This window comes from Melospiza melodia, chromosome 1 (assembly GCF_035770615.1).
Source record: "Melospiza melodia melodia isolate bMelMel2 chromosome 1, bMelMel2.pri, whole genome shotgun sequence".
Taxonomy (NCBI): Eukaryota; Metazoa; Chordata; class Aves; order Passeriformes; family Passerellidae; genus Melospiza; species Melospiza melodia.
The window spans coordinates 52,339,101-52,365,835 of NC_086194.1; the positions used below are offsets into that span (position 1 = coordinate 52,339,101).

At 43.5% G+C, this 26,735-nt stretch overlaps 1 protein-coding gene across 2 annotated transcripts in view; it reads left to right on the forward strand.

Moving 5' to 3' along the window:
• Window positions 1-3,812: 3,812 nt before the first annotated feature.
• EGFR (epidermal growth factor receptor) overlaps window positions 3,813-26,735 on the forward strand; it is a 157,405-nt gene continuing 134,482 nt past the window's right edge. The window contains exon 1 of one of the 2 annotated variants that reach the window (XM_063158030.1): window positions 3,813-3,904. The gene's annotated coding sequence lies outside the window, so the exon portion shown is untranslated. The remainder of the gene's footprint in view (window positions 3,905-26,735) is intronic. The other variant, XM_063158027.1, reaches the window with a different exon arrangement.

Genomic DNA, 26,735 nt, shown 5'->3' on the forward strand with positions numbered 1-26,735 from the left:
CATCTTTATTTCATTTCTTCTCTTCCAGTAAAAGGCCTGCCCTTTAAAACCACTTTCACAACCCACAGAGAAGAACAGCATCACCACTGAGGAGTGGTTGCTGATAAATTTTTTTGAGCAGCAAATGCTGACCCTTCGTGGATAATAAAATTCAAAACTTCTTTTTTCATGTAAGGAAAGGATCCAGCAGCAAGGATTTTTTTACTCTTGAGAAGATTTTGTAACTCTATTTTGTTTGGATGAAATGTGGAAGAGATAGGAGAATTAATCCCGCTTTTTCCACTGATAGGGAAATCAGTTATTCATCCTCTTACAGCTACTTCTCTCCATGTGTGGCAAAGTAACCAGCTCAGTGGTGCAGGCAAGTGGTGGTGAGTCAAATTTTGCAATGCAGAAGTATGTTCATGTGGAAGAACTACCAGATTACATTATCTCCACTTCATAGATCAGCATGTTTATGTTTAATATATAGAAGACAAGATACATACATACATACATATATATATATATACATATATATATATATACACACATACGATAAAGCAAGCAAATCAAAAGAAAGCTGAAGACAGATGTTGTGTTTAGTATTTTTATTATGAAATATCAATTTAAAAATTGATGATCAAAAGGTTGACCTTTGTTCCATGACCTTTGATCCATGCACACATGCAGCCAGTAATAAGTAATAAAATTTTGCAACATGAATATTGCACGCCCTTGGTAAAATTGATGTTGGCTTTGAAGGACTTATACCAAAACAGCACTGGGTATGTGACCAGCTGTTTAGGGAAAATGTCATGTTTGAATTCAAACCATTTCAGAAATTGCTCAGTTGAGTACAAAAGGCCTGAAATTCCTGCCTGTGGTAAGCTTCTCAAACTTCAGTCTTAGAGTTCCTTTACGTGTCTCATGACCTTGGCAAGCAGAGCACAATGGCACAAAAGTAACACATTTGTGCTCATGAAGGTGGGAGGACAGAATTTACAGCAGCTTGCTGTGCAGCCCCTTCAGCAGTGCTGCACTGCCAGCAGCAGATGAGATCTCCTGTAGTGGGTAGCTGCAGCATGGGAAAGAATTTAAAGGGGAATTTGCCTAGTCTCACCTTGCTCACCGTGTCAGCAATGAAGGAGGTGTTCAGTTTACTTGAATTTATGTCTGTTTAAGTCAGGGCAGTATATGACTGGTAGGGGGGGAGTGAAGCAAGTATAAAATGTTCCTGCTCAGTATATCAGGTAGAATCACAAAAATTCTGCAAAGCAAGTATTTGTTCTTCAGCATGTTAGGACAAGATTTGGACCAGTTTCTCCACTGAATTCACATGCAAAAATGTTTTTGTTTTTTTCCTATGTTTAGTTTGGTTTTCATTTGTCCCTTTGAATCCTTTCTTTTTCTAGATTTTAAAAATCCTATTACCTTCTGTTTTGGTAGCTTGATACCCAGTGTGTGTGTCTAGGGGCACATTTTTATTTATTATTTACCTACAGAACTGATTTGAAGTTCATTTCTTGGTTGTCTTAATTGCATTTCCTTTATCATAATGCAAGCTGTAATCATTGGTGTGTGCTGAGGATGCTTTGCAAATCTTATCTCCCTAGAAACTAATCTCTTTTTCCTAGGTCCCTCTCACTTTTAAAGATCCTCCCATTTGTCTAAATGAATTAAAATTAACCATATACACATAGTCTTTATGAAGTTGCACTGTGTGAGAATCTTTGAAGCAAATTTGTGCTAATAATGTATTGTAAGCTCAGGTTCTGCCCTCAGTTACATCCATGAAACCAATCACATTAATAGAGTTCCTCGGATGTTGTTAATGTCTGAGTTTACTTCAAAGTACACCTTTCACATTATTTACAAAATATAATTGAACCAGAATGGCAGCTACAGCGTGTGAAAGCTGTCTTGTAATGCAGCTTATCTTATTAAATGATTAAAGGCATGTGTCCAGGCATCGGGCTTTGCTAGGATATGTAAACGGGATGGGAGTTTTCTTTGCCTAGTTAGGACAGCGGCTAGGTAAACTATCAGGAAAAAAAAAGATTTTACAGAGGAATTTGACTGGTACGAGAAGGGCGATGGGTCTCTCAGAGAAACATGCATAACAGAGAAAAGTCAAGGTGCACTCAGTGACTATTTCGCAATCTATTTGTGCTCCAGTGACAGTCACAGACATTTAGCACGGAATTTCCCAAATCTCATGTCATTATTGGTTTCGTTCTGGAGTTCCCACTTAATCACAGCAGTTTTAAGTCTTCACATCCTATTGACTGTGTAACCTAAGCCCTCAGAAGAGCTATATGAAGAAATTGCCACCAGCGTTCAGCAGGTTTGAGTGTTGAATCATGACTTAGTCGGAGATACCCCAGCCCAAGAGACAAGTGGCACGTCTGTGTCCTATTTACATACCTGAGTGACAAGACAGTGCTTCCTGCCACTTTCCAGAGAACCAACCTGTTAAAAAAAAAACCCTAGGAATATTTTAATGAATCCTGAATAGCTTGGGTTTTCCTCTTGACGGAAAGCAGCACCATACAGGTACTCTTTCGCTTAAAGTCTGTGGATGTACTTGGAGCACCTCAGGAACACTTGTGTTACTTTGTGTTTATTAAATAACTCGCTGCGGGGAGCAGGGGAGCCCTTTCTCAGCGCTGGCGCCAGGGGAACAGAAGCGCTACGGGCACACACGGACCCTGCTATCCGTGAGCTAAACGCGCTAAATTAAACCTGCGCTGTTTCATTCCACGCACACACTTGGCCTTACAAGTATTGGGAGCAAAATGACCAGAAGGAGAGCAGGACTGTTCGCAGAGGCCGAGAGGGCTCCGACGATTTCAGGGGGCAGAAAGGAGGCCGGAGCCCGGCGATGCGCCCCTGGGGCTGGATCGAACCTCCGGAGCGTCTTCCGCAGTGAAACACCTCGGTTCTCCCTGGCCCGCACTCCTCTCCCTGGCGCTGCGACGGGACAGCTCTCCCAGAGGGACGGGACGGGCCCTAACGCGGCTCTCCCTGAGGGACGGGCCGGGACAGCGCTTCTGCTGCACCCCCCGGGACACCGGCGCTGCTGCGAGCCTCTGCTCGCCACCATCCCCGACCGGAGGGCAGGAGCTGCGTGAGGGCCACGCCGCTTCTCTGCGAGCGGTGCCGCAAAGGCACGGTCATGCCTTGGGCAGCTGCCGGGCAGAAACTGCCGGGAAGTAGAAAATAAACACACACACACACACACCCGAGGCAAGGAGGAACGACTGGACTACCCCCGCTCCCACCTCCTCCCATCCGATATTCCGGGACAGGTGGGGAGCCCGCCCCTTCTCCACCTCGGCGGGGCCGGCGCTGGCGGTTTCTCCTCCCCTCTCCTCCTTGCTCCCTCCCAATCCTCCTCCTCCTTGGCGTCCCCAGAGGGAGCCCCTGCGCTCCGCGACCGAGTGGAGAGCGCAGCCGGGCGCACCCCGTCCCACAGCCGGCTCCAGCCGCTCCGCAAGCCCTTGTGCGCCCGCCGCCGCCTGCAGCAGGAGGAGCAGAGGCGGGAGGAGGAGGAGGAGGAGGAGGAGGAGGAAGGCAGCAGCCCGCCCGCAGCGGGGCACGCACGTGTGCGCGCAGCCCTCGACGGCCGCCCTCCATCCAGATCCAGCATGCTGCTCGGAGCCGCGCAGGGCAGAGCGCCGGAGAGGAGCTGATCGCTGGATCGCTGCCGCGGGACAGGAGCGGAGGGAAGCAGGAGCGGCTCCGCGGATCCCCCCGTGCGCCCGTCCCGTCCGAGCCCCAGGCGCCCCGCCGAGGGAGCGGCGGTCCCGCAGCATGGGCGGCCGCAGCCCCCTCGCTGCCGCCGGGCCCCGCGGCGCCGCTGTCCTGGTGCTGCTGCTGCTGGGGCGCCTCGCTCTCTGCCTCGCCGTGGAGGGAAAGAAAGGTAGGGGACCGGGGGGCCGGGGGGTGCGGGGTCCCGCCGCTCTTTGCCGGCTGCGCACCGGCGGACCAGGGAGCCGGGGCTGCGGGCGGCTGCGTGCCGCGGCCTCCCGTGGGGAGAGGCGGAGGGAAAGTCCCAACTACTCATTTCCCTAAGAAAAAAAAACAACAAATCAAAACAAAAAACCCACCCCAAAAACAGAGAGAGGGGAGAAATGCGGAGAAAACCAAACCTATAGCAGCGATCACGCAGCCCTGACTTCCTGATTCTTGGCTTATTTTCTTTTGTGGGGGTGGAGGAAATAAAAGGGAATAAGCCTTGGCACATCTCATCGGTTGTACTTCTCTTCTTTAGTGTTTCTTTTTTCTTCTTCCCCCCTTCCCACGTTTCCCAGTCGCTCCCCGGAGAGCACTGCCCGGCTCAGCCCAGCACGGCACGGCCGCTCTCGGCTCCCCGGCACCGGGGAGAAGCCGCTGGGCTCCCGAGTCAGCGCCGCTCCGGTCACCAACCCGCTGTCGCTCTGACCCGGACACCTCCGCTTGTCCTGCTCAGAAACAGTCGTAGTAATAGTAGAAGGAAGTATACACCTGGGGAGGGGGTGACTGAATAAAAGGGGAACTTCGTGCGGGTTCTGATTGCCCAGCTATCAGAAAGAGCAGCGATTTATCCCTGCCCGACCCGGCGCGAAGGAGCCGCCGTCCCGTCCCGTCCCGTCCCGTCCCGTCCCGTCCCGTCCCGTCCCGTCCCGTCCCGTCCCGTCCCGTCCCGTCCCGTCCCGTCCCGGCGGTGCGTGGGAACGGCGCGGCGGGGCTGGCTGTGGGGCCGGGCCGTGGGGCTGCCGCGGGGGCTCGGGCTTTCCTTCTTCATGGGAGAAGCTCTCTCAGAGGGTGAGAAGACGTTTCTGGCTCGTCAGACCCGTCACATTTTCTCTGTGTGTGGTGTTCTCTTTTGTGAGTTTGGAGAGCAGGCCCCGGCTGCTGTTCCAGCCGGAGAGCAGTCCTCTTAATCTTGGAAATCTGCCAGCCAGAGGAAAAAATGCACATTTGGGTGGTTTGGTTTTTCTTCTTTTTCCTTTCATTCTTTTTAAAGAAAAAGCGGGAGAAGGGAACTATTACTTTCTAGAAGGGCTGATTGCATGGCTTAGAGCAACAGAGTTAGAATCTTTCGTGACTGTGGACTGTAAAGCCGCCCTGAAAGTGAGGAACACCCCATCCAAAAGAACTAGTTGCACAACCTTTAAAAAGCGGAAAGATTCTCTTGTTCCAGAAATCAAGTTCATACCTGTTGTTGATGTAACATGGGCAGTTTTTCTTTCCTGGTTTTCATTTATTTTTTTTTCCCTCACCCTTTGAAGGTGATGAGAAGTAAAGTGCCTCCCATCTGCTCTGCCTGTCTTTTGAGGTGCAGTCTCAGGTGCACATGCCCTGTATAGTATGCTAAGGGTGAGGAGAAATACCTTGTTTATAAGGTTTAATTCTGTGTCTCATAAGCTTAGGAGGTTGCCAGTTTTTTGGTGATAACTAAATAATCAATGGCTACGTGATAAATCCAATGGAGGTTATTCTCAGGATGTTGTGTCAGCAAGTAACTGTTCCTCTGGCAGGAGCTGGAGGCTCAGTGGCAGAGGTGGAGGCAGAAGGATTTCTTCAGAAAGCACTAATCAATTGATTGGACTTCATTAACTTCTCCCCACACTTGAAGATAAGCAAGGATATTACTCAGAGGCACAAAATGAAGCAGCATCTGAGAATTGTGCATTATTGATTTGAAGCAACAGGTCCAGCAGGTAGCAGAGGATCAGTGTATGTTCGGGACCGCCTCCTTGGTCAAATGATAAGACCTAGCATCAGAATTCAGAGAAATGCTGAGAGGAAGGTTGCTGTCATCAATATATGCAACACTTCTGCAAGTTCAAATTGCATGTGAAATGACACTTCTTAAAACTTCAACCTGATTTGTTCTGTTACCAAATGGAGTGGTCTCAAAAAAAGAAAAGGTGCCTGGGCAGCTGTTAGAAGAACGTCAGAATCAGCCTAAAACATCCTATCAACATAATGTCTGAATGGAAATTTAAATACAATTGTATCTTCTCCCAAAATTGTAGAATTAATTTTCTTGAAGATGGATGAGAAAAAACTGGTTTTATTGTAACATTGTAATCATTAAGATACAAACAAGCCTAATTTAATATATTCTAGAACCAAACAGCATTGCTCAAAAGTGAAGTACTCTCATCACAGGGATCAATACCCACCTCTGTGTACCTGCTCTGATGTTGGCCCACATTGAGCACGGTGGAACTAATCCAGATTTCCACTAATCTGCCCAGGAGGCCTGCTTGGTGGTACCTGAGATAAATACTGTGATAGCTGGCATGCCACTTACTGGATGCATTTGACCCGTGTTCTTTTTGTGTGCCAGTGCTCAGTGACAGTGCTACGGTTCAGCAAATTGCTTTTAGTTGCTATATATTGGTTTTATATCCGTAGTTTTGATCTGTAGCTGCAGCCCTTGTGGGATGGGAGTGTGCTGCTCCGTGTCGGGAGTGTGCAGGCAGCCGTGCCAGGTGGCTCGGAGCTGCCGGAGTGGGCTGTGGTACCTTTCTGTACCTGGAGACTTATACAAAGAGTTCTGATTTCTTTAAGGGTATCCAAGTGTTCATGTCTATGTGAAGTAAAAGATTTTTGTCTGGTATCCTGTGCAGTGTTTACGTGTGGGCTCTGTGTGTATTTATATTGAGTATTGTCTTGTAGTTTCTGCACTGTGTATTATTCCATGCTCACTCGTGACAGATGCCTACAAATAGAGGAGTTTTTGTGGATTGTGCAGAGCTTGATCCGGTTCCGTGCAAGCATCCAGTGCTTTTTTAGGTGCACTCCAGTGTAACCTGGCTGCTGCTCTGTGGAGCAGAGGTCTGTCAGGAGCCTGTGAGTTGTGCCTGCGATGGGGGCCTCCCAGGAGCAGGGGGCTGCCCACACATCCACAGGGTGGCTGAGGAGTCAGCAGTGTTCTCTGTCTACCTGGTACCAGGTGAAGGATGCCTCATACTCCTGTTAAAGTCCTGGGAGAGCTGGTACACTATTCTCTCATTCCTGTGTTTGTATTACCACTGACACAAGCAGAATTTTCTGTGTGGACAGGAGCTGGTAGTATGTTTGTGTAGGTATTTGTTATGTGAGGTCTTGTCTATACGACCATTTATTATTTTCTATTTCCTTGGTAAATGACCAAACATTTTTGGATTTGCAAACTAAAATCAATCAGTGCAGTCATGATGGTAAATACAGTTAGAGAAATGGAAACTTAGATACTGATATGGCCCAATTTGCTGAGATAATAGAAATAAATAAATAGTGTTGAGTGTAGAGCTGCTTTTATTCCAGTGCCTCAGTGGAGAACAAAACCCAAAATTCATCATTAAGAGCAGTGAAGGGAAGGTAAAATGCTAGCAAATCATCTCCTTAATTCAGGTGATCTGCAAAATATTTTGACTATGTGCAAAATTTTACAAGGGAGATTGGCCTCTCAGCAAAGTGTGTGTGTGTAGTGAGCAGACTAAATGCTGAAGTGCTACTAAATACAAATGTGTTATTTCTTGCATCAAGAGTATATTAAGAGAATTGCAGATAAATAGGAAATCAAGATCAATGCCCTGGAGACTTTACAATCAGAGTAGTCAGTTGTAATTTATTTGTTAATTTATAAAGAGAGATTTTTGGGGAGTGTCGCACAATGCCATTATGGTCCTCAGGGCTGACTTTTGCATTTAGGTATCCATGTATCACTGAAATCGCTGGGTTATGCTGGCTTTAGCAGCAAGATAGCTGACTAGCCAAACCAGTTCCTTCAGAAAGTGTCCTTATCTCCCTTGAGCACAAACTGCCTTTGCTTAATAGCTCTTCGGAAACAAGCCTGGTGGAAGGTTTACTTCATTTTTGGGAGGATGACAGTACCTTCATGGAATGGTTTTGCATAGAAACTGTTGATGTTGCTACAAACTCTTGCTCTAGCCCAGGTTTCAGTAGTATGTGTGTGCATCAGAGAGTACAGTCACACCGTGTATGAGTGGATTATCCCAGAAAGAACTGACACTCAAAATTGGTGTCAGTATGTTATGTTATAAGCACCAGCATTTACAGGTATGAGAACTTGTGTTATATCTCATGTTAGACTTGGATCTGTATTGCAAAAGTGTTTGTGTAACAAAAATTTAACTTGTAGAACTTTTATTTGAGGGAGTCAGAACAGGCTGTACTCACAAAAACATCTTCTGGCTGTTCTATATTAGGAACACTTCCTGGGGTGACCTGGCTGACAAAACTTTATAAATCTAGACTAGTCAAATTCTGTAAAAAGATTACTTGCTAGATAGAATAATTGCCATTTTGGAATTGTGTGAATTGCATTAGGCATCTTCTAATTGTGTTTATAATTTCTCAGACCCCTGTTCTGCTGTACTGCTCTCCTTGGACATTTACTTACTAGTGGAAAATGAACTTCTGTCAGTCTGGGCTCATCTGGCACAAGAATCACATCCAACTTGGCTGGGAAATGGCTGGCTTTGTCGGAAAGAGAAAGTTATTAGGAAATGCAGCAGAGCTGTTATTTGGGAGGATCGTTCTCACTTTCTGACTCCTGCATTTGCTTTGTGGCAGCTGTGGGAGGTGTGAGCCTGCGATGAGCACTGGAGCAGCAGTGGCTGTGGTGACAGGGATAGTTGCCTGTCTCGCACTTGCCTCGAGGTTAGCTTGAGCAACACATCTTGCTCTAAGTGCAGAACTTGCCTCTCTGGGGCCTGGGCAGTGCTTCACCCAGCACCTGTGCTAGGGACTGTGGCCAGGAGCTGTGTGATGCTGAGCTCTGTGGCAGAGGAACAGGGATAACAATGAGGGGCCCTCACCGCTGGAATGCACCCTTCAAACAAAGCTTCTGCAATGCCACACACCTCTGGTGATGAGGGTGGTACAAGAGCTCTGTTGGATGTGACACATCAGAAGTCCTCCATTCCTGAGAACTGCTGCTGTTCATATCTTGGTTTTACAGAGCTTGTGAAATCCATGAGTACGTGGAGGGCTTGTACTATGGGTTTGTCAGCATTGTGTAGGTGTTGGTAGAAAGTGTTTAAGTGTTCAGGTGAATTATGTTTTTCCAGGCATTAATGGTCCACAGTGTGGAAATCCGCTCCTTAGTGTTTGGTGTGGACTTTGACAGTCCTTGTTCAGCTTAATACAGTACACACTGATCTTGTTAAGTACATACGGATTTGACCTTCTCCTTCTTCCAGGAACTTCCAGGAACACTATTAGTAGGTACAGTATGAGACCCAGTGGTGTTTCAGTGCATTCTGATTATGTTACTTCTTGACTTCCAACTATGGCAAACAGAATTGTAATGCTTCCTTTTTTATGGCTGAATTCTGCTGACCTAACAGTATTGAGTAATAGTGTATTTTTTTTTAATTTCAGAAATAGTTCCAGAACATTTGGCATTAGTATGTGCAGAAGAAGTCATTCTTAAAGGAAATGTGCAAAAAATATGTACTCCTCTGTACAGAGAAGTTGGACCAAAATAAATATCTATTTCTGCTGAAGCAAGGTGTTTATTTATAAGGAACTGTGACACAACTTTGTTGTTTGTCTTATGGGGGGAATGTGTAGGTGTGGGTATTGTGCTCTCCATGCTTAATGTTATTAAGGGTTGTTCAAAGGAAGAAACATGAGAAACCTACCTGTGAGATTGTGTGTTTTAACAGGAAACCTTTCTGATGACCAAAGTGAAAAGATGGGGCCATGTGTGTTGGCCGTTGAGCTAACAAGTGCAAGTGCTACCACACCACAACTTTTTAAAATTATTTTTTAATGAGCAGAAGGCATACTTAGGAGAGAGACATGCTGGATTTATGTATCTCGTAGGGATGTGTGAGCTTTCGTTTGGAAGCTTCAATGCAAAGTGGGTTTTGCCTGTTGACAGATCCATGCAGGGCAGGTGCAGGGACTCTCCTCCTGCCAGAATTCCTTCATCTGCCCAGCACATCTGCATACATGAAAGTAAACATCTACGTGTTCACATGCATGTTCTACTAGCAGAGTGCATTGAATCATGGGTGGCTTTTGTTTGTTTCAGTGGTTGAGGAGAAAAAAAAAAACCCTAGAAAAAAGAATAATTTCCAGTCATACTGAAACAAGTATGTCAGGGGTGGTTTTAGTGAAGAGAAAAAAAACCAACAACAAAACACCAAGAAAAAAAGCCCTGTTTTAATATAATCTGGAAGATCAATTGGACTTGAGACTATTTCTTTTCAAGTTGGGTAAGAAGCAAAATGAAATGTTGTTTGAAATGAAAATTTGCAGGTTTATTTTCAAAATACCAGAATACCACTTGATTTTCTTATACCTCCCTCCCACTTAGTTTTTTGGCCAAGGCATGTTTGCTGAGCTTGGCTCAAAAAATTAAGGCTTTGGGAGTGGGGTAAACTGTCATTTGTGTACACATTAATAGTTCTGCTCTGATGTCTGTGAGCACTGAGATAAATCAGGTCCAAAACGCTTGTGATCACTTTTTTCTAGTTTCATAAATCGAAATGGTGAAATTGTAAAAACAGTGAAATGGGGATAAATAAATAGGTTTAAATTAGAAAAAGCTTGGTGTCCATCACCTCCCTGGCCTCCACCTGTTTGGCACCTTCACCATGCATAGCTGAGCTCCAGTGGAGGAGCCCGAGCCTTGCAGGCTCCTTGCTGGAGGCAGACCGGGGCTCTGGGCACAGGGGTGACGCTGCTGAGCAGTAGCAATGCCCCAAGGGCCAGCAACGCTTCTGTGTGGCTTAAAAACCTTCTTGTGTAGCAGTTACCTCTCTCTGGTTGCTTTACCTTGCAAAGGTGCTGTGTGAAAGGTGGCTAGCCTTTCCAGGAATGTCCTCCAGTTCCTGGAAAAGTCAGGGATTTTCCAGCTCCCTCCCTCCCAAAGTGAAAAACTGGAAGTAAGCATTCAGGGCCAGCAAAGGCAGTGGTGCCAGAGCCACTCTGCTGGGGTGGATGGCTCCTTCCTGGGTGCAGAGACCAGCAGGGTTGGATGGGTCAGCAGGGACCATGCCAGACAGGATGTTTTCTGGGGAAGAGGTGGAAGGAAGGAGAAGAGGATATAAACCAGCTGTCTTGATGACAGGATAGTAGTATTTTAGCTCTGGCTTTTATAAGAAGAAAATTATCACTTTGTGGATATGGCATTTGTATGTTTGGTAATCAGGACATAGTGGCATAATCCCTGCCTTCCCATCACCAGATTCTGCAGTAAATACAAAGATAAGCAGGAAAGCCTTGGAAATCAGCCAGCCTTGGCACTGGGGCACTGCGAGCTCGCACAGCGCTTTTCCTAGATAGGGAAAAGTATTGTTTTACCTATCATGATTCAAGGGCTCGAAGCCACAGAGACTTTGAATGCTTGCCTGAGGCAATACATCTGGCCACTGATGAAGTTGCCTGCTAGTATTTTGGCCTCTCACCCCATGCCCAAGCCGATGATAAACACTGCCTGGAGTTGAAGGTAACCAACATCCTACTTGGGGCTTGTTCAAAAGCTTTAAAAAAATGTCTGGCGCACAGCATCATTTCTTCCCTTTCCTGAAGGCCCTCCTGTGTGCCCTTCCCTGGGGACATGTCCCTTGGTGGAGGCTGTCTGGAGCCTGGGATGAGGTGACCTGTGGTGGCATGCGTCTGGCTTGGCTGCTGGCGGCTGAGGCGTGCTCACTGCCTGCCTGTGGTAGGGCCCAGCATGCCTGGCCCCTTGCTCCACTGCCCCGGGGAAGCCCCAGCACCTCCTGAAATAACTGCACTGTGAGACAGTAGCTGCAGATCAAGGCTGGGTGTAAGCAGATGTATTGTTTCCCAAATTATGCTTTTTATGTAGCTGCAGCACAGTTATGATGGCAGTTCTCACATTTGCAAGGCCTAACTTAACAAAAAAGCCCCTAAAACCAACCAACCAAAAAAAAAAATGCAGCTTCTTCTGTCTGGGGATATATATTCATGGATATATATTGATTCCCTCTCCCCCATTAAGCTCTGAGACATATGTGCAATTCTGAAAGTTAAATTTGAATCATATCTGAGGCAGTGGATGTTTCTTCTTGAGAGCTGTGTACTTCAGTTCTGCAGAGTGAAGTTATGGCTGCATGTGCAGTTCCCTATTACCAAGCAATTTTTTCGTCCTAAAAATACCAGGTTTTCCATTGCATTGGAATTATTATTTTTTAAATTCAATTTACAGTGTTTTTGTAGATCCGTGATGTTTCCCGAAGTTCACTCGGGAAGTAAAACTAAGGAAGGAGGCAGGGTTCAAGGAAGAAGCTTGTTTTAGCAGTTGGGTCACTTATTTCAACAATGCCTTTAGCAAAGAAGTAAGAGGCTGTTTGCACAAATCAGTAACTAGTTCCCATGATTCAGATTGAATCACGTAGCTCAAGTCATTTGAATAAATAAATGACTTCTAGTAAGTGAGACAACCTCTGCAATTAGGATGGCATGCTGCATATTTCATGTTATTTATTATGTGGTTTTCAATAGATATGATTAAGCTGGTTTACACTTGGAATGCTAGGTAGCATTTCAACACAAGCCACTTAACCAGAGCTCACATTAAAATGAGGTGCACATATGTTTTGCACAGGTGGCATTGTGCTGTATCTTCTGCACTTTTATTTTCTTGTGAATTTTCTACAAACAGATTCTTAACAGGAAAAAGAAATCACCTGGTCAAGGGCATCTCCATTTTCTGTAATTGTAGTGGGCAATTCTCAAGCAGGTGCTTTGCAAATATTTACAGTTGTTGCAGTCTTAGCTTTCCTTCGTGTCTTACTTGGCCATCAACTCCTATGGATGCACATAACCAGAGGTGCAGAAAACTGCTTTTCTCAGACCTGTTCCATGGATTATGTGCTGTCCCTGGTGTTTCCAAGGGGATGTGCTTCGTGGATCACCTGCAACTTCTGCTCTTGGATTTGGACTTTGGATGAGAGCATTGCAATTCAATGTAGAAGACAAGGAAGAAAAGGTCTTCTTGTCCTTTGTTTTCTGATGTTGTTATTTCATAGTTTTGTTTTAATTGTAAGTAACTATATTATGGAACTGAAAAATCCCAGGCGGTTTTGGTGTTGTGAAAATAGTATTTAAAAAATGCATGAGCACTTTACTCCTATGTCATACTTGTTGTGCTATGTACAAAACAATATTAATTTAAGAAAATACACCCATATCAAAGGCAATATGATAAGGAGCCATGGGATATGGTAAGATTTGTAGTCTTGACTTATCACTGCTCTATTATCCTGAATAGAGCAGTGATCATCTGCTCTATTCAGGATAAAATTTTGTTATCGTGTTTCTTTCCAACTTTTTCAGTTAATATAGCATGAAAAGTACAATAAACACAATTTACAGATTTATACAAAACTGATAAAAGAGATTTCAAAATAATGAAGATAACAGATCTTCAGTGCCAGATAAAAATACCATTTTACATATGTGATCACTTTTTCTTCTGAGAGTGGAAATTACATGAAGGCGTTGGTGGTGAATTTTACACAAACTTTAGAAGCTGGGAGAAAAATAAAACCTTCCTCATTTCCTTTAATCATTGGGAAGGGACGTCTGTGATATGAGCAGATATGACTAAAGTTTGACAAATTTGTTTCTCGTGTGTTAAATCTGAAGGTTCACAGACCATCTACTGGGCACATGAATACAAGGAAATCTTCCCCCACAAAAATGTAGGGGAGATATCCTCAAGGCTGAGTGACTGGTGGGCATGATGTTTTGGAAACTGCTGAATAGCAAGGGCCTTTAAAAATTAAAATCTAAGTTACAGGAGTGCAGTGGTTTTTCTCCTCCATTTTTATTGCTACCTATTTCTCATGAATGGAATTTTGACATTCTCACTTCTTGAATAGGATTCAATTTATTTTGCTACTCTTCAGACTAGTTCAGCACCAAATACATGCCTTTTTTTTTTTCCTTTCCCATTAAAAACAAACAGAAAACCCCAAGTGAAAAACCGATTAAACCAGAACAAAACAAACCGATTTTTTTGGAAGCAGAAGTGTTAGTTGGCAAAATCCTGACTCTGGAAGCTGATTTGTCACAGCTAGACCATAATTGGAGCTGTTAGGTTTCCGCATGAACATGGGTTTTGCACCACAGAGCAGCGGGTAGGACGTGGGGCCCTTGGCGTTTGAGGAGATTTGGGAAATGGTGGAAGTGTGACCTCCACTTCTCTCCCTTAATCTGGTTATAAAAACCAAGCTGTCGGAAAACCAGTCACATCTGGCCTCTCTCAGGTACTGATTCAGGTCTTTCCTAATGGAAATAGTAATGTGGTAATGTGAACAGAAGATGAAGTATGCCCAGCAGGAGAGTTTTTTCCACCTCAAGTTCCATATTTGGATTGTGACTGGCATCAGAATGCTGAGACTGTCCTTAGTGAGACACAATGGCCAGCAGGGCACTGATTGCCTGTACAGATGGACCATTTGGTGTTTGGCTTTCTAATGAAAAAAGCCCCTTCTAGCTGGTCCTTGTGTACCCAAACGTGTTGGGGACACAGCACTGGCTTCTATTCAAAGTTTCACTCGTGTAGGAGAGGAAGTCAACCTGAGAACTGAGCTGGTGTCTGTGCAGCAGACTGAGCAAGGTGCTGGCAAGGTGGTATCAGCCCCACACTTTGCCTTATTGCCATGTTTGTAACGTCTGGGTGGGTACTGATGCCATTATCACTACCCCAAAATTAATGGCAGAAGTGCAGTCTTTGAGAGTAGGAGCAGGGACAAGTATTTCACAGCAGATCCGGAAGGGAAAGCATGTAGGACAGATTTATGTTGTGTGTTCAGCTTCCACCTGCCTGTGAGGATAAATAACTGAGTTGCAGCATTTTTGATTTGGTGTAAAAGTAATTTGCAGTTCCTGATTTGACCTCTTGCAGTGAGGAAGTCTGCAGTAAGAGGTGAAGTTGAAACTTGAGCATCTTCAGTTGTCTGCTAGGATCTCATTATTTCTTAAAACATCTGTTCTAACATGCCCAGTTAATGGATCAGTTTAATATTTGTCTTTTTGTTTTGAATTTGAAAGGATGACCACTGAAATACTCTCTTGTTTCCATCTGGTCTTCAAAAAGTAATTAAGTGTTGAACAATGGTATTGTCAGTCTGTTTCCTACCTAATAAGCTCTTCAAGGTGCTCTTGTTAACGATTTTATTATTTCAAATCTGCTCTTGTTCTCTCTTTCCCTCCCTAATGAGGCAGATCCCCTAGGCAGCATTGGTTTATCACAGTTGTCTATGGTAGATGAACTAATCCAGCACCAAGGAAGTTTGTGTTCAGCAGTGTGTAAGATGCTCCCATCAGTATGTGTGGGTAATTCTTGCTGACACATGAAAGACTTCGCATGTGCAAAAAAGGAGGAACAGACCCTTTTTCTAAATGAGGGTCATCTTGATTTGAACAGCAGCAGTCTGGTTTGCATCAATGAGCACATGCTATCCAGTGAATTAAGAGTAAAAATAGCTAATTAACACCTTCTCTATTTCTTTTCTGTCTGGTCATTAGTTACTACCAGCCAAATTAATTCCTGTCACCATAGAGCATGGAAGGGCGTCAATGACAAACTCGGGTCAAGAATTGAATCCTTTGATTTTCTGGGGAGAAATATTACCTTTTTTATTGCATTGCCTGTATCATGTAATGTAATACAAGTATGCTAAGGTCTGTGTTTCGTATTTCACCTTATGAAGAGAAAATCTGAATTGATTTTTGGAATTTTAAAGAAAGGCTATTTTATCCTGTTTAATATGGGATCTATTGGGTCCTATCTGTGGACTAAAATACAGCTTCAAAGACTCAGATAATTTCAGAAATAGCAAACATATGACTTCTAAGTAAACAGACTGATTATAATAGAGAAGATTAGGAAATGGATTGTTATGGGCCAGCTCTGTACTACTGAGAGAGATGATATTGCACTGGTGATCACACTGTTGGGCTTAATGGCCCATAAACTCTGGAAAAAGCTTTTGTAAAATGTCAACAATAGTTCCATCCATTGTTAGATGATCAGTGAACATCTTAGGGTCCTGCAATAAATTGCTACCATCAATTGTGTTTATGTAATTTCATAAAATAAGGCTTTCACTCTGAAGATGTAATAACTCTAATAATAAATAATAGAAAATACTGGCAGCTAAAAATTAATGACTCGGATCCACTGTTGCTGTAGCTACCCAGAAGTCCCTTACCTGGCTTGGGCTGAGGTGGGTTTACATTTGAGGTTCCCATGTGTAGAGGACAGGCACTTTTTCATTACCTCTGCCAGTTGCTCACTAGGTCAGCAGATATAGGCAATGTCACTGCAGGGTTTGTATGAAAATTAAAAAAGAGTTTAAGTTTACTATATTTCTACTCTGCTGTTAGCTTTCACTGTGGATTTTTTTGGCATTACAATTATTAGAATGTGAACATTAAAAAGACTTAATTACTTTCATAATCATTAATACTCTATTTAAAAAAAGAAGTGCTTAAATTTTGTCTATAACTTACAAGCTGTGTCAATGTATGGTCTCTTTCAAACTGTTTTCACAGCTATTGCCTTCCTATCTCCTTTTTATTCCCCTCATCCCTTCCACATGATTGGTTAGATAAATTATTGGCCATAGTGTGATACAAAATGGGCTTTAATCCAAAGTGGGAAGAGAAGGAAGTTCTTTTGCAAGAAAATAAATAGCACACGGTATTTAACAGTGCATTAAGCAACATCACTGTTAATACTGCACTGATAATGCAGTGAGGACAGCAGGAAAATATGTCATTAGTTTAGTCAAGCAGTGAATTGCTCCAGCTCTGATATTTTGTTGCTGATATTCAACATATCCAATGCGTAAGCACTCCTAATATAAAGCTTAATGAAGAGTTGAGCATGGACTTTCCACCTCTGCAGCATGGGATAGAAAGAAAGAGCTGGTTTACCTGCCTGTAGGTGGAGTTTCATTTTTATACTCTGGGAAGGAGGGGAACAGAAATGTGCTAAATAGACACAAGGTCTGTCCTCCTAGAGTTATTGCTTGCCCGTATTTATTTGCTTTATTTTCTTTAGGGGGTGATGGTAGAGGTAGGAAAGGATCTTGGGGTAGTATATTCTCCAGTTTCTATCTATACAGCTTCAGGAGTGCTTTTCCCCAGAAAAATATAATTCTTAAGCTAATGATCTTGAATGGCCCTTTGATAAACTTGCTTGCTCTATCTCCAAATTCCTGATGTACTTGACAGGGAGTAGTAAAGTGGATTTCAAGGAGTGACTCAAAATTATTTGGCTCCCCAGCTTCAGAACGTGCAACTTTGAAAAAAAGCATTGTAGCTGCATACATGGAAGCTTAAGGAAAAGGTAAAATTATGGAGAGCTGGAGGAGAGAGAAGAAAATCTGGAACTCTTGCTTCTCAGTTACAGTAACACTGCAGCAGGGACATGCATTTTCTCTTCAGGCTCAATCCAGCAAACCGTAGGCATTATATCCCTTTGAAGTCTGTGGATATTTTGCCTGCCACTGCAGGTTCAGGGTTTTTTTATTACTTTATTTGCCTAAGAAAATTCTTCTTATCTAGTTTAAAGGGAAAAACTGATATGGAATACCACACTGTGTTATATGAACACTATGCCAAAAAGTAATTCTCCCAAAACAGAAGGTAAGATGATAATCACATCCCAAGATTTTATGGTATCAGTGTTATAACTTGCAATGGGTCTTTTGCCTGGGTAAGGCAAGTAAGTCTAGTAAGTAGATATTCTGGTAATTGTCCTTCCATTTTCTTTTCTGAAAAGATTATTTCTAGATATATTTTTGGAAGTGATTAATATGATGGGTGAATTCTTTAGGCTGTGTGAAGCACTGTGGCTTCAGGCATTGATTTCTGCCAGCCAAAGCGGTGGTGCCATGGATTAGCAAAAATGAGATATCTCTAAACTTGCTGGAATGAGCTTTATCAAGTTGAGTGGCATTTCACTCACACACTGGGTGTGTTGAAGCCAAAATTTTTACATGGGAGCTCTTGCAAAGAAGCGTGTGTATGTAGCATACACCTCTCTCTCTCTGTTCCTGAGAACTATTTACTATAGGCCTGAGATGATATGTTAATATGTAATTCTTAGTATATAGAGGCCTCTGGCACTCCTGCTTTATCATTTAAGAAAAAATGGTGTTACCACAGCAACTGCTATGCCACCCGGTACTGAAGCAGCTCCCATCTATGTGGCACTTATAGAAGTACATTAGACAGATTTTTAAAGTGCATGTAGCTAAAGTGAGAGTAGGAACTTAACACTTGGTGAGTGCTACAGTGGAGGGAGATCATGAATTTGTTCAGAAGTTGAGAAAAGTTCTTAGCAGAAATAAATTGCAATTGATCTAATTCAGCAAGCGCTTTGACAGATGCATCATTTCAAGTCTACAATCCCTTTGAAATCAGCTGAGCTCTGTGTAGGGCTAGAGTTTGTACAGGTTCAAGAGTTGTTTTACAGGTGACAAAAATTGCATTGTGAAAGGGAATGATGGTTTTGAGAGGTTCCAGTGGTGACACTTTCATAGGGTGTGACTGGTGAGGGCAGATACCTGGCATTTCTCTACAGTGAGCCACTGAAAATGATTGAAAGGGAAGTCATGAGTAACTGGAAGTATCAGAAGTTTTGATTTATGGGACATTTTGAATTTTGGACAAGGTTTCATATTACATTTGTGTATCACCTGTATTTGATAAAACAAGGAATATGTATTCAGGGGTGTGTATATAAGTATGTTTTGTTGTCTATTAAACATTAGAGTGGTACATTGTAAAAGTTAAAATGTAACTATTTTAGGGCAGGCAAGAGACCTAGGAAAGACTAGGAAAGGTTTTAATCTAGTCTGAATCTAGTAGTGTAAACCTATGTGAGTTTTCCTTGTAAGACACTGAGGTGTAAGAAGACCCTGCTATAGCTGGATGTTCAGGGCTGAACCCAAGCCCTGGTGAAGTTATACGTTGTCATTAAATTGCCTCTGAAAATTCACAAGTTTTGCATGAAAGCCATGCTGGGTTGTAAGGCAGCTTTCCCTTCCTAGCCTGGGTCAGGCAGGCACAAACATTGACAGATCAATTTTGGATGATTTCTGAACCTCTACCTTCTACACCTTCACTGTAGTATAACCCACAGCACTCGGGCTGATATTCCATCTCTGTAATCCCCATTCAGGTCTTGCTCATGAATTCTCCCTCTTGGTAACTATATTTACTGTCACTCTTACTTTAGGATGGTAGAGCAGGTTTATTCTTGATAACCATCCTACAGCCTCAGTATGTTTTGTTTGAACAAATGCCAAAAGCACTAGGAAGTTCACTGAGTTAAAGGCAGCAATAGGGACTGTATCCTGGGACTGGAAACAGCACCTTTGTGGTGCTGCCCAAACAAAAAGAAAAAGTGATTGAGAGGATCACTAAAAAGTTTCTTCAGAAACTCAGTTTAGTTCTGGTACAAATATGACAGGACAGTCCAGTGCATAAAAGATATTTCATGCATGTACTGTATTAAATGAATAGGTGTGTAGTGAAAGTGCTCAGACACATAACATGTATGACAATTTGACTGAGACAACAAAAAGAAGTCACAGTTTGTGGTCAAAAGCAGAATTTCTAATGATATATTTTGTTATTTGTACATAGTACTTTAAATGTACTACACCAAAAATTGAATGCAGGCAGTGATTTATCTCAGGAATATACATTCACCTTCAAAAATCCAGCCTGTCTGCCTGATATCTAATTAATCACTCACTTCTGATGATAAACTTGATGTTACGTTGGGAATGCTTTCCAGCACTAGCAGGTTTTTAACAAGCTGCTTGGGATGCATATTAAAAATGCTTTTGGAGACAGAGAGGCAGAAAAGCTTAGAAGTCTGATGAGTGTTTATCTGAAAGGAGCTCCCAGGGGCAGAGGAACTGGGTTCACCATTCGTAGTAGTTTACCCAGGTAGGAAATTTATTTGTTCATCTGCTCACAGAGATATTGAGGGTAAAGTCTGTTTTGAATTTTAAAAATAAAGGTAGTGGCATTATTTCAGTGCATGAAGTTGAGGGCCTTGCCTAGAGGATGTGGTGGTAGCTAGGGTTGATACCTGAAAATCATGTTTTGTCCATAGCTCACAGCCTGTGCACAAAGTGAAAGGCTGATGTCACAGAGTGGAAGCTTCCCAAGGTTTAGAAAGTTATTTCATGGACTCCATGTTTCATTGCACCAGATGTATTGTAATGCTTAGCACTCCCAGTTTAAAATGCATGTGTGTTCCCTTGCTGTGTTTCCTGATTGTATACAACATGCTAAAGAGAGAGAGAGAGAGAGCTTGCTTTAGCTATGGACTAAGTTAAATACCAAAGGCTTCTGAAAGCCAGGCAAGTTTGTTAGCATATTTCCATTTAGAAGAAGGCATAGCAAACCTTTACCTGTGCTGCAGGCAGCTGCATGTTACCTAAAGCTGACAATACTTTTACATGCACAGGTATAAAAAGGGGAGAGTGTAAGTGGCTGCAGCATTGTGATAGGAAAACATAAGGTCACATTCCATCCTTAGGTAAATATTCTGCAGCCCTGCTGAAATGCTGAGGTACTGTGCTCAGGTCTGAAAGCAGACCTGGGTAATACAGTCAGGAAACACAATGCTCAAAAGCAGGGATGCAAGTCTTTCAGGTTTGCTCCCAGTCTGGGCTGTCAAGTGTAAAGGACTTGTTGGAAAAAAAAAAAAAAGTTTGTCCTTTATGATTCATTGTAGATAAGTCCTATGCCATAGTCTGCCAATTACTTTTTGTTGTTTTGGGTATTTATTTCAGCCCACTGTAACTGCAATAAGGAATTTTGCATGGCAATCATAATCTGTTGCAGATAAAGCAGGGGATTTTGGCTTAGTGTTTCAGAAGAAGTGCCCAAGAAAGAAGTATGCTCAGAAGAAGTATGCCCCAGAAAAAGCTACACCAAGGAGGAGCTAAAATTACCTGAATTCAAGTATCAAATCCTTAGCCAGCTTTGGATTTTGGGGAGAGCTTTGGTTTTGATTTTGTTTGGGTGGATTTGACATGACTGTATAGGGATCAGAATAATGGATTTCCCATGAGATAGTCAAAAGAGGATTATAAAATCAGGATCTGCGTATAATAATTGTCTGCACTGTTGTATAGATTTGATATGGTCTAAGCCCCACCCCACCCCCAACCCCAAGTAACTGTGTGTTATCAAGAATTAAGTGCTGCAATACAAGGTGTGTGTGAAGAGAGACTTCATTTTCTGGCATGTAAAACAAAGGGTGAGTGCAGCCACAGCAGTTTGTAAGTGCTGGGGTCTTAAAAAGTGTTTGTGTGTGCATGTTTGGAGACTGCCACACGATCCACTGGTTTGGGGAAATGTACCTGTTACTAATTGCCTCTGGCTTTCCAAGGAGTGTGTGGGCACCCTCGAGTGCTGGGACTGCTGCTGGGCGGGTGATGCCCCTGTGGGAGCTGCTGTCCAGGTGTGCCTAGGGGAAACCTCTGCCTGCCCCACGGCTCCTGGCACCCCTCACAGCCTTGGCAGGCTGGCCCAGCTCCGTGCCTGTGCTCTTTGGCCCCAGCTTGGCATCGGCAGGGCTTGGAGCCTCCTCGATAAGCTGGGAGGTTGTGTTTGGGTTAGGCATGATTCACTCTGCTAAAACTTCTTTAGCTGAGGGCTGCCTAACAGCTTCCTAAAGTCTCTTTAATTTTCCTGTCCATGGCATTTGCTTGCTAAGTTAATCAGCGTTTCTGAGTTTTGGACCAATAGAAAATAAAGCAGGGAATTAAAAAAAAAAGAAAAGAAACTTTTAAAGCTTTGAACTATATGTTGTCTACAAACTGTCATTGGCCATGACTGCATATTTATTAGTTCACAGCTTTAGGATATTCTGCTTTCATTAATATTGAGAATTAATCTGCACTGTGTTTTTCTGCAGCATTAGCAGCAATCCTTTGGCTGAATACAAATGAGGTTTTTTGCTGCAATCCAAACTCAGCTGCGGGTAAATACTTTAAGAGGATATTTATGAGGCACCTACATGGCATAGTGAATTCTGGTTTGGCTGTTTGCTTTTTGTTATTGTTTTTTGGCTGGGTTTTGGGTGTTTTTTTAGTGACATTACTTTCTGCAACATTCCAGGGTAACAGGTGGGATATTTACATCTCCATTCTTACTTTCTTTTTTAATAGCATTTGGTACTGTAGAGACCTAAGGAAAGCATAACTTATTGCCATTGAAAGAGAGTTTGGTCCAAAATCTCAGGACAATAGCTGCTTTGCATATCTAACATGATTTCTGGAGACAAAAGGCCTTTATAAGGTGAAACTAGCCCTGTAATATCTGGAAAGCCTGCAAAAGGTGCTGCACAACTTCTGCACTTAACTGCTGTATCACAAGGATACCTGCAGCAAACTGGCCAGACTGAGCTGTGAAAAAGAGGATTGGACACTTCTCCTTGGCCAAAGAACCTGATGCCATCCTTAGTCATGTTGTGTTTGCTTTATTTTCTCCTGAGGTGAGATAGTTTTATTCCTTTGCCCAACCACTCACCTGTTGCCCTCACCATAAGTTTCCAGTTGGCTGAGCATTCTCAGGGCTGATTTGCACCTTTGCACAAAGCTTCGTACAAAGGAAAAGCATCTTACAGCTGGGAAGAGGGGAGAAGAGCGCCATATGATGGCTGCCCATTCTATGATCTGATTGAAAAGGTGTTCCTTCCCCACAATTTTTATTTATTTTTAAGTGAATATTTTATTTTAAATTATGTGCATTGGACAGGCAACGCAAAATGCCCTTGATAACTTGCATATTTGTTCTTCAAGCTTGTTTTGTACCTTTGTCCTGGGCTCCATTTTATTGACAATTTAAATCCATTAGAAAGAGAAACAAGTCTCCACAGATCCTGTTATGTACAACAGCTTTACATTTAAATTTGAAGTGTAATCATGCACAAACATTGACTTGACCACTATTGCTACTGGCATTCCTGTTAAGTGGCTAGTTTAAGGCTTAATGACCCCTCTGAAACCAAGTGCTTGCTTTCTGTCATGTATTGATGGTACTGTGTGAGGCCAGCAATTGAATTTTTTTATTTTCTTCTCAGTGAGTTTTAGAAAACGTTTCAGCTACTGGCCTGGTTTGTTCACTCCATTACCCTCACTGGTGGAGATGGAGCTGTTTGGACAGGGCACGTGCCATCCAAACCCAGCCGGTTCATGTAGCGTCCTCAGGATTTCTTCTCAAATTTGGTGAATGCTTTTGCGATCATCATGGCAAGAAGTTGCCAGTTGGATGAGAAATTTATATGATGCAAGAGAAGATCCCTCAGGCCTGGGGCGCTACATAGCAATGAAAATTTTCATTGGTGAGCCCAGTCACTGGGGGGATCGACTTGTGGTGAGGTCTGAAAAGTAAAGCTGGGGAGGCCTTGACACTTAGTGTTGCCCTATGTTTCTCCATAGTGTGCTTAAGGGTGGAGAGAGCAAAATCACAAAGTACCTGGTCTCTGGGTACCTGCAATGAATGAAAAAGTAGTGCACAGAGGTCTAAAATGCAACTGATTGAAAAAATAAATGGTTTGAGGTTTGGTAATGGAACAAATGGCTGGAAGCTTTGGGATGAAGTACATAGAGATGCTCACATTTTATGTCACTTAGCATTAGTTTAACATAGGACAGGCTAGACGTGCCATGCTTTTTACATGGGATTGGCACTTTAATGTTTTTAGCCTCCTTTTCCTACCAAAGAAAAGTCTGCATCAGCCAGTGGCACTGACTGAAGCCTTGGGCTGTGGAGTGAACCTCCCCAGCTAAACATCGAGGAACCCGAACAAAATCAAGCGAAGCTTTTGCACCTTGTTATTCATTTCGTATTCATTTCCTCGTCCCACTATGAATTGGAATAATTTAATTTAAAAAGGCAGCTGGTAAAACCAAGAACACGCTGAACTTGGCATCAGTCCTCTTGTGCAAGTCTGGGACTCATAAAAGACTTGGACCCAGGATGAAGCACCTTCGGCGAGAGCCCCTGGCTGCGACCCAGGACAGCTGCGGGGACGCTGCAGCCTCCTCTGCCAAACCAGGCTGTTGCAATAGCAGCCACTCCTGAGCACAGAGGGTCTTTCCCACTAGCAGCTTTCTTCCATGGAAAAATGTATTCCCAAAAGAGAAGACTGAGCCTGGGACCAGCCTGGGGGGGTCAGATAAGATCTTTCAAAATGCCACTCTGCAGCCCAGAGATTGAATAAGCCTTTGGGTGTGTCTGCTCTTTGGGACACTTCACCGTTAAAGTACATGGTGCTCCCCAAAGTCCTGTGTGTGACCAGAAGCAAATGGGCACTTGGGGAGACAGCAAACCTCTCTTAGTTCATCCCTTACGCTGTTATAGAAAGTCCTGCTTCCAGTGCTTTCCACAGTGTTTCCACAAGATCTTTCTGCCTCTTGCCAAAGTGTTTGCATGCCTCTTCTTGTGGAGGGGCACAGGGAAAGTTGGAGAAATCCTTGCAAAAGACAGGGATTTTGGACTCTTGGCAGGCCTGTAAGCAAGGAGGTTTCGGACATTCCAGTTCTACCTTTGGAAAGTTTGTTGTCACGTTTTGTAGAAGGAGTTCTGCTTATGAGGGAATAACTTGCTGCCCTTAATTTATGGAAATACACAGTGGATTTCAGTGGTGAATTCTATGGACCTATAGTTTCTTTAAACTATGAAATTAAAGTGTAACTTTTATTTTTCTGCTTAAGCTGTGCAGTTTGGATGTTTGCAGTATTTTAGAGAGGCAACAGAATTACTGTTGGCTTTCCCACAATAAATCTTTGACCTTCCCCACCATTTAAGCATTAGCAGATTCCCTGTGCTGTGCACGGGGGTGGAGAGAGGAGCTGTGGAGTTACACGCACATGCTGACACACACGCACACATTTGTTAGTAGCTCTAGCAAGCACTTGGCCTGTGATCTCAAGGCAGTGTTAGGGGGATTCTTTCCTCCTCTGCACAATAGTGGATGCAAAGCAGTTATGATGTACAAATTAGGGCAAAACTGCGACTCCATGCAATTTGCATCATGTTCAGCGCTGCCCCAAGTTCCCTGGGGGAGACCCGTAACATTTGTTGGTGTGTGTTTGTGCAACCTCCCTCGCCCAGCCCAAGGGGCTCTTGTGATCCTTGGCTCCTTCCTTCCTTCGGGCCCCCGGTGCTCACGCGCTGATCTGTCATCTGGTGACGGATGCAGAAGTTGGAACTTCATCTGTGCATGATGCTGATCACGGAGATGTAGCGTGAAATGGAGCTTTCCCCGCGTTACGTTTCCATGAGTTTCAGACTTCAGCAGCTTGTGAGCTTTATGCAAGCTGATGGATGCAAAAGGAGTGCTGAGCGCTGTAGGCACAGGGCAGGGAGAGGAGCAGAGAGGATGGTTTCAGGGCTGCACACATCTGTTACCTTCGTGCCATGCTCACAACAGAGCAGCGGGGGCTTTTTGACACTTTGGATTTTTCTCAGTTCAGTTGCTCAATCCCAGATTTTGTTTTGTGCATTACTGCAGTTTCACATTTCACTGGAAATTATTCACTCCCTGTGCCAAAAATAGGAAATTTGGAGAAAATATGGAGTAGGTTCAGTAAAGATGAGCAAATACTTGTGTTGGAGCTGATTAGCTCTGTGAGTTAGACTCAGGTTCTCTCAGATGGAGCAGCTGAACCTTTTTGTGCCACATCAGAGCCAAGTGTGAAAATAACGGGTGCGAGTCGTATCCGTGGCAGATCCCAAGCCTCTCCCTTTGAGAATAAACCAGACAAAAGAGCATCTGTATGCTTCTGATGGCTAAAAGATCTTACCAATTATAGAACATGTACAAAACAGAGTAAGACTATACATTGTATTACAAGTGCAGAGAAGTGCTGCTAGTTACTGAGTTTTCCTAGGCTAACATTTCATCCGGGATGGAAACTATGAGGCTCTCCTTAGCCTGCACGTTCTGCAATAACATTTTATCAGCAGGCAAAGTCTCATTAAATACACCCCATCGGCCGTGCTTGCACTGCCAATTTTTGAGTGGAAACATTGTATTAACTTGGCTGATCCCTGCAGGATATTACTCTTGGAAAATTATAACAAAATGAACAATCCCCAAATCAGCATTTTTCATTTAAAGCAGGCCATAATTTACAGTAGAGTATGGATCTATGCCTGCCTGGAGAAATCCCTGTCTGCCGTGGCAGGGAAGAACGTGCATTTCTGTATTTGCGCAGGGAAGCATTAGTCTTACCTGCACACAGTGGTTTGGATCCTCATGGCCTCTGTGTTTCTCTGTGTGTTACATGTAGTGACTCATTATCAACTCTCGAAATCCAGGCTGCACATCCGTTTCAGGACCACAGTTTATCTCCTGCATGGCAATGACATGCACTTCCCAGGGCCAAAAATTAAAGGACAGGGTTTTGCCCCTCGCCTCATCAGACCCCAGCCTGCTGTGACCACCTTGTCATGAAGACTTTACAAGAGAAACTAATATAATTACTTCAAATACTAGACAAAAATCCAGCACCAGTGTTTCTAAAGCGGAGTTTCAGGCACTCAACAGAGATGACTAAGCAGCTCACCTCCTTGCACTCTAGAAGTTTATTGCTTGTAGCATCTATGATTGCTTACTTAACTGGATAAAGCCAATGCAGTGGTTTCATTGAAATGCTGGAAGCTTTAGGTAAGCAATGCCCTGAATATATTTAAAAATAGCAGAAAATTTTCTGTTACAG